The sequence below is a fragment of the Oryctolagus cuniculus genome, chromosome 6 (assembly GCF_051225735.1).
Source record: "Oryctolagus cuniculus isolate XC-2025 breed Fujian yellow rabbit chromosome 6, ASM5122573v1, whole genome shotgun sequence".
Lineage (NCBI taxonomy): Eukaryota > Metazoa > Chordata > Mammalia > Lagomorpha > Leporidae > Oryctolagus > Oryctolagus cuniculus.
The window spans coordinates 42,300,304-42,308,222 of NC_142872.1; the positions used below are offsets into that span (position 1 = coordinate 42,300,304).

The following is a 7,919-nucleotide window of genomic DNA, read 5'->3' on the forward strand; positions in this document are numbered from 1 at the left end:
ATGAGTGTTTATAAATTTCAGATAAAAATAAAAAAAAATGTTGACCACATAAACATTATTTTTTGCCAGGCAGAGTTAGACAGTGAGAGAGAGAAACAGAGAGAAAGGTCTTCCTTCCATTGGTTCACCTCCCAAATGGCCACTACAGCCGGCGCTGCGCCGATCCAAAGCCAGAAGCCGGGTACTTCCTCCTGGTATCCCATGTGGGTGCAGGGACCCAAGCACTTGGCCCATCTTCCACTGCCCTCCTGGGCCACAGCAGAGAGCTGGACTGAAAGAGGAGCAACCGGGACTAGAACCCAAACACCTTAGCCAAACACCTGCCCAGTGATTAAACAAGAGTTTTGCATGTGATGTGGATTCCACCATCTCTACCCACTTTAACCTTATGTATTTTTACTAAGCATCTATATTTTCTTCATGCTGCAAGCCACACTCAGATGAATATCCTACCCACAACAAACCTGCAGATACTAAATTATGCTCCATGGCCCTAACTTTGATAATTTCCCAGTGCTGAAGTAAAAACATTGCCAGTAAAGGCAAAGGCTTGAACAAAGGCCTAGAGATAAAAGGATATACTCCATGTTTTACAGAGTATGTGATAAGAATGTAAAGCATATAATTAGATTTGGCAGGGTGACAAGGCAGCTGTGGTAGGGCTAATGTATGGTAATAGGAAGTGGGCACAGAAAAGAAATGATCTCAAGAGGGAGGCAATGGGAGCAGGTAGGTAGTGTGACCCATTACCTACACCACAGTCTCAGATTCAAAACCCAGCTCCTATCCATATGGTGAAAGATTCCTTTACTTCAGTCTGTCATTAGCCTTGAAACCTGTGTTCAAGTGACTCAGCCTCTTGGGGTTAAGTAAAAAGGAGTTAATAATACACAACTGCCTCTAAGAATTAACATGAGGATTAAATGCAGCAACATAAAACTAATTCTGCATTAACTGTAACATGCCATACCATATAAGGGCTAGTGACGGAGTCCAGTGTCTTTTTTTTTTTTTTTTTTTTTTTTTTTTTTTTGACAGGCAGAGTGGACAGAGAGACAGAGAGAAAGGTCTTCCTTTTTGCCATTGGTTCACCCTCCAATGGCCGCCGCACTGCGCTGATCCAATGGCAGGAGCCAGGTACTTATCCTGGTCTCCCATGGGGTGCAGGGCCCAAGCACTTGGGCCATCCTCCACTGCACTCCCGGGCCACAGCAGAGAGCTGGCCTGGAAGAGGGGCAACCAGGACAGAATCCAGCACCCCGACTGGGACTAGAACCCAGTGTGCTGGCACCGCAAGGCGGAGGATTAGCCTATTGAGCTGCGGCCCAGGCATCCAGTGTCATTTTTATTAGCAGTTATTTTCAAGCTTTGCGCAGTGGCAGTATCATAGCCAATGAGGTTTATCCGAGGCGCCATTATTGCTAATTGAAAACTTTTACCAATACCCCGCCGTGACAACTTGAAATATTAGCAGTTATTTTCAACTAATGACTGGTTGCATTTGTAGTCAACTCAAAGTTACTCCACAATTCTCAGGTTGTATTTGGCTGTATGACATAGAAACCCAGTTGTGCTGGTTTCAAGGATTCAAGTGCAAGTAGCAAGTAGAAAGTGTTCCCAGAAAGGTATGAAGTTGAGAAAAGAGAAAAGCTAATACCAGATGTGTTCATCAATGGGTTATTGCTGGTGTTCACTCCAGCTAGGGATCTCAGGAAATAATCTCTGCCATCAGTGTGTGTAGCCCATGCCTCAGCTGTCCTACCTAAAAACCAAAATGCTGGAATAGTTATCCATCCAACTGCCATCTGTCATTAATTAAGAGCTACTCTCAGGGTCACTAACCTTGATACTTGAAGCCTGCTATAGCCAGGTGAAGCATAACTTTGTAGCCAGGAAAAGTTGTCAGGAAGAAAGTCATAGGAGCTCTCATTGGTCAGCCTGTGGTCAGTGTAGGAATGGACAGAGTCAGGGGGTTAAGGGCAAAGCACCAACAGCACCTGCTACGACAATTTCACCTCTAGTCATATTTCCGTTCCAGACAGGGAGAAGGAAAGAGTCAAAGGACAAAAGCACAGCAGCTTACTCTGTACCTTTTTATCAAAAAAGCAATAGCTTTCCGGAAGCCTCACCCAATTTCTACTACTCAGCTGACAGAACTGAGTTGCATGTCTAATTCCCGAAGTTATAAGAAAGCTGGAGGAGATGACTTTTAGGAAGACTTTTTTTTTTTCCCCAAAGAAACCTTTTATTTAAACGAGTACAGATTTCATAAGTACAACTTTAGGAATATAGAATATAGTGATTCTTCCCATCATCCCCCCACGCCTACCCCACCTCCTCCTCCCTCTCCCATTCCCAGTCCCATTCTCCATTAATTTAAAAAAAAAAAATTTCTTGACAGTCAAGACAAGGGCTACTCAAGTCATTGCTTCTCAAAGTGTCAATTTCACTTCTACAGATTTCCTCTATTAGTTATTTCAAATCAGGGAGAATATATGGTATTTGTCCCTTTGGGACTGGCTTATTTCACTAAGTATGATGTTTTCCATATTCATCCATTTGTTGCAAATGACTGGATTTCATTTTTTTTTACCACTGTGTAGTATTCCATACACTATATAGCTCACAATTTCTTTATCCAGTCTTCAGTTGACGGGCATTTAGGTTGATTCCATGTCTTAGCTAATGTGAATTGAGCTGCAATAAAAATGGGAGTGCAGATAACCCTTGTATTTGCTGATTTCATTTCCCTTGGGTAAATTCCCAGGCGTGGGATGGCTGGGTCATATGATAGGTATATTCAGATTCCTGAGGTTTCTCCAAACTTATTTCCATAGTGGTTTTACCAGTTTACATTCCTACCAACAGTGGATTAGGGTACCTTTTTCCCTACATCCTCACCAGCATTTGTCGTTTGTTGATTTCTGTATGAAAGCCATTCTAACTGGGGTGAGGTGAAACTTGACTGTGGTTTGATTTGCATTTCCCTGATGGCTGGTGATCCTGAGCATTTTCTTCATATGTCTTATGGCCATTTGGATTTCCTCTTTTGAAAAATGTCTAAGTCCTTGGCCCATTTATTAACTGGATTGTTTGTTTTGCTGTTGTGGATTTTCTTGGTCTCTTTATATATTCTGGTTATTAAACCTTTATCAGTTGCATAATTTTCAAATATTTTCTCCCATTCTGTCAGTTGGCTCTTCACTTTCCTGAGTGTTTCTTTTGCAGTACAGAAGTTTCTCAATTTGATGTAATCCCATTTGTTTATTTTGGCTTTGATTACCTGTGCCTCTGGGGTCTTTTCCAAGAACTCTTTGCCTGTACTAATGTCTTACAGGGTTACCCCAATGTTCTCTAGTAATTTGATGGTATCAGGTCATAGATTTAGTTCTTTAATCCATTTTGAATGGATTTTCATATAAGTTGTATGGTAGCAGTCCTGCTTCATACTCCTGCATGTGGAAATCCAGTTTTCCCAGCACCATTTGTTGAAGAGACTGTCCTGGCTCCAGGGATTGATTTTAGCTCCTTGGTCAAATATAAGTTGGTTGTAGATGCTTGGATTGATTTCTGGCATTTCTATTCTGTTTCACTGGCCTATCCATCTGTTTTAGTACCAGTACCAGGCTGTTTTGATTATAACAGCCTTGTAGTATGTGTTGAAACCTGGTATTGTGTTGCCTCCGGCTTTGGTTTTGTTGTCTAATTTTGCTTTAGCTATTCAAGGTCTCCTGTGTTTCCATATGAATTTCAGCATCATTTTCTCTATATCTGAGAAGAATGTCTATGGTATTTTGATTGATATCACATTGAATCTGTAAATTGCTTTCAGAAGAATGGACATTTTGATGATATTCAGTCTTCCAATCCATGAATATGGAAGATTTTACATTTTTTGTACCTTTTATTTCTTTACTTAATGTTTTGTAATTCTCATCATATAGATCTTTAACATCCTTGGTTAAAATTTATTCCAAGGTATTTGATTTTTCTTTTGTAGCTATTGTGAGTGGGATTGATCTTAGAACAACTTTTTCAGCTGTGACATTGTCTCTGTATACAAAGGCTGTTGATTCTTGTGTATTGACTTTATATCCTGCTGCTTTACCAAACTCTTCTTTTAGTTCCAACAGTTTCTTAGTGGAGTCTTCTGGATCTCCTATATATAGAATCATGTCATCTGCAAATAGGGATAGTTTGACTTCCTCCTTCACAATTCCCTTTGTTTTCTTTTTCTTTCTTTTCTTCTCTCTCTCTCTCTCTCTCTCTCTCTTTTTTTTTTTTTTTTTTGACAGGCAGAGTTAGATAGTGAGAAAGAGAGACAGAGAGAAAGGTCTTCCTTCTGTTGGTTCACCCCCCAAATGGCTGCTACAGCCGGCACGCTATGGCTGGCACACTGCACCGATCCGAAACCAGGAGCCAGGTGCTTCCTCCTGGTCTCCCATGCGGGTGCAGGGCCCAAGCACTTGGGCCATCCTCCACTGCCTTCCTGGGCCACAGCAGAGAGCTGGACTGGAAGAGGAGCAACAGGGAGAGAATCCAGCACCCCAACTGGGACTAGAACCTGGGGTGCCAGCGCCGCAGGCGGAGGATTAGCCAACTGAGCTGCAGCGCTGGCCTTGTTTTCTTTTTCTTGTCTAATGGCTCTGGCTATAACTTCCAAAACTATATTGAATAGCAATGATGACAGTGGGTATCCTTGTCTGGTTCCGGATCTTAGTGGGAATGCTTCCAACTTTTCCCCATTCAATAGGATGCTTGCCATGGGTTTGTCATAAATTGCCTTGATGATGTTGAGGAATGTTCCTTCTATACCCAATTTGCTTAGAGTTTTCATCATGAAAGGGTATTGTATTTTATCAAATGCTTTCTCTGCATCTATTGAGATAATCATATGGTTTTTCTTCTGCAGTTTGTTACTGTGATGTATCATATTGATTTGTGAATGTTGAACCATCCCTGAATACAGGGATAAATCCCACTTGCTATGGGTGGATAAGCTTTCTGATGTCTTCTTGCATACAATTGGCCAGAATTTTGTTGAGGATTTTTGCATCTGTGTACATCAGGGAAATTGGTCTGTAGTTTCCTTTCTCTGTTGCATCTTTTCCAGGTTTAGGAATTAAGGTGATGCTGTCTTCATAGCAAGAATTTGGAAGGATCCCCTCGCTTTCAATTGTTTTAAGTAACTTGAGAAGAATTGAAGTTAGTTCTTCTTTAAATGTCTGGTACAATTTAGCAGTGAAGCCATCAGGTCCTGGGCTTTTCTTTGTTGGCAGGGTCTTTATTACTGATTCAATTGCCATCTTAGTAATGGGTCTGTTTAGATTTTCTGTGTCTTCATGGCTCAATTTAGGTAGGTTGTATGTGTCCGGGAATCTATCCATTTCTTCTAGGTTTCCCAGTTTATTGGCATACAGCTCTTTGTAGTAATTTCTGATGATTCTTTTTATTTTGTGGTTCCTGCTGTTACATTTCCTTTTTCATTTCTAATTTTATCAATTTGGGTCTTCTCTCTCTCCTTTTTTTGGTTAGTTGAGCCAGTAGCATGTCAAGTAAGTTTGTTTATTTTTTCAAAATACTAGCTCTTCGTTTTGCTGATCTTTTGTATTTTTTGGTTGCAATTTTGTTTATTTCTTCTCTAATTTTAATTATTTCTTTTCTCCTACTAGTTTTGGGTTTGGTTTGCTGTTATTTTTCTAGTTCCTTGAGATGCATTGATAACTCATTTATTTGGTGGCTTTCCAATTTCTTGATGTAGGCATCAGTTGCTATAAACTTTCCTCTTAATACTGCTTTTACTGTATCCCAAACATTTTGATATATTATACTGTCATCTTCATTTGTTTCCAGAAATTTTTTTTTTATTTCTCTCTTGATTTCTTCTATGACAGACTGTTCATTCAGGAGCATGTTGTTCATTCTCCATGTGTTTGCATATATTTTAGAGATTCCTGAGTTGCTGATTTCCAGCTTAATTGCATTGTGGTCTAAGAAGATGCAGAGTATGATTTTGATGTTTTTGAATTTGCTGAGACTTGTTTTATGGCCCAGTATGTGGTCAATCCTAGAGAAAGTTCCATGCACAGGTGAGAAGAATATGTATTCTGGAACTGTAGGATGAAAAGTTCTGTGGATATCTGTTAGGTCCATTTGGTCTGTAGTGTTTAACTCTGCTGTTTCCTTGCTGATTTTCTGTGTGGTTGATCTGTCCATTCCTGAAAGTGGGGTATTGAAATTCCCCATTAATATTGTATTTGAGTCTATGTCCCTTTTGATCCCTTAACATTTCTTTTAAATAGCCAGGTGCCCTGTAATTAGATGCATATACATTTATAATAGTCACAGGTTCCTGTTGAATTGATCCCTTAATCATTACATAGTGTCCTTCTTTGTCTCTTTTAACAGTTTTTGTGTTAAAGTCTATTTTGTCTGATATTAGGATGGATACTGCAGCTCTTTTTTGGTTTCTGTTATCATGGAATATCTTTTTCCATCCTTTCACTTTCAGTCTGCATGCATCTTTGTTGGTGAGATGTGTCTCTTACAGGCAGCAAATAGTTGGTTTTGTTTTTTAATCCATTCAGCCAGTCTGTGTCTTTTAACTGGAGAGTTAAGGCCATTTACATTCAAGGTGATTATTGATAAGTAATGACTTTGCCCTGCCATTTTCCCATAAATATTGCTATTTTTTACTTTGAATTTCCTTTGTACTTTTACTGGGAATTTTCCTTCCTTTACCTTCTTCCGTGGTGATGACCATGTTTCTATGTTTCTGTGTGCAGCACATCCTTAAGCGTCTTCTGCAGGGCTGGATGGGTGGTGACAAATTCAGTTTCTGTTTGTCATGGAAGGTCTTTATTTCACCTTCATTCATAAATGATAGCTTTGCAGGGTATAGTATTCTGGGTTGATTTTTTTTCTCTTAAGACTTGGAATATACTCTGTTCTCTCCTAACCTGAAGGGTTTCTGATGAGAAGTCTGCTGTGAGTCTAATTGGAGATACTCTGAAAGTAATCTGACATTTCTCTGTGCACATTTTAGAATCTTCTCTTTATGTTTTACCATGGAGAGTTCAACTACAATGTGTCATGGTGAAGATCTTTTCTGGTTATGTCTATTAGACTTGGATGTCCCTTTCTTTCTCCAAATTGGGGAAATTTTCTGTTATTATTTCACTAAAAAGGCCTTCTAATCCTTTCTCTCTTTGCACACCTTCAGGAACTCCTAGAAACCATATGTTGAGTCATTTGATAGTATCCTGTAGATTCCCAACAATGTTTTCTCTTTTTCTTACTATATATTGAATTCTTTAAGTAACTTAAATTATATGTATATTAAGTCAATTGAAAATAGATCCCAGTTAAAATAAGAGGTGGGATAAGAGAAGGAGGAGGTAGTTTATAACTGTAAAGCTGTATAGCCCTGCATACAGTCCTATGGACTTATTCTAAAGGTACAGCTTAAAAAGTTGTCATGGGACTCCATCCCATTAAAATTGGTGGTAAAAATGGCATCTTAAGTTAGAATGATCATATTAAGTGTTAAAGTCAATATATACATAGGATTAAGTGTAAAGAGATCATTTAAATAACATTAAATGTCTGGTAATAATAATAGAATTAAAAAGGAGGGAATGTCCAACGTGGGAAGCAATGCACACAGTAGACCCCTAGAATGACATTCGCTGTAACACTCTGACTTCATAATCAACCCTTAAGGCTTCCAGTCTGGCTGAAAGGTCTGTGAGATCATTTCAGGCATGGAAAGCCAAGACTCTATGGCAAAAAATATCCTACATGAAGGATCTCTGTGAGATCCCAGAGGAATGAAGAGGCCATCAAAGAAGGATGTACTTTTCTTTGAAGGGAGGAGAGAACTTCCACTTTGCTTATAGCCATGTCCAAATACTGATGGA

At 39.4% G+C, this 7,919-nt stretch overlaps 1 pseudogene; it reads left to right on the forward strand.

The window, feature by feature from the left end:
* Positions 1-1,364: 1,364 nt before the first annotated feature.
* On the forward strand, positions 1,365-1,487 carry LOC127490815 (U4 spliceosomal RNA; annotated as a pseudogene).
* Positions 1,488-7,919: the final 6,432 nt, after the last annotated feature.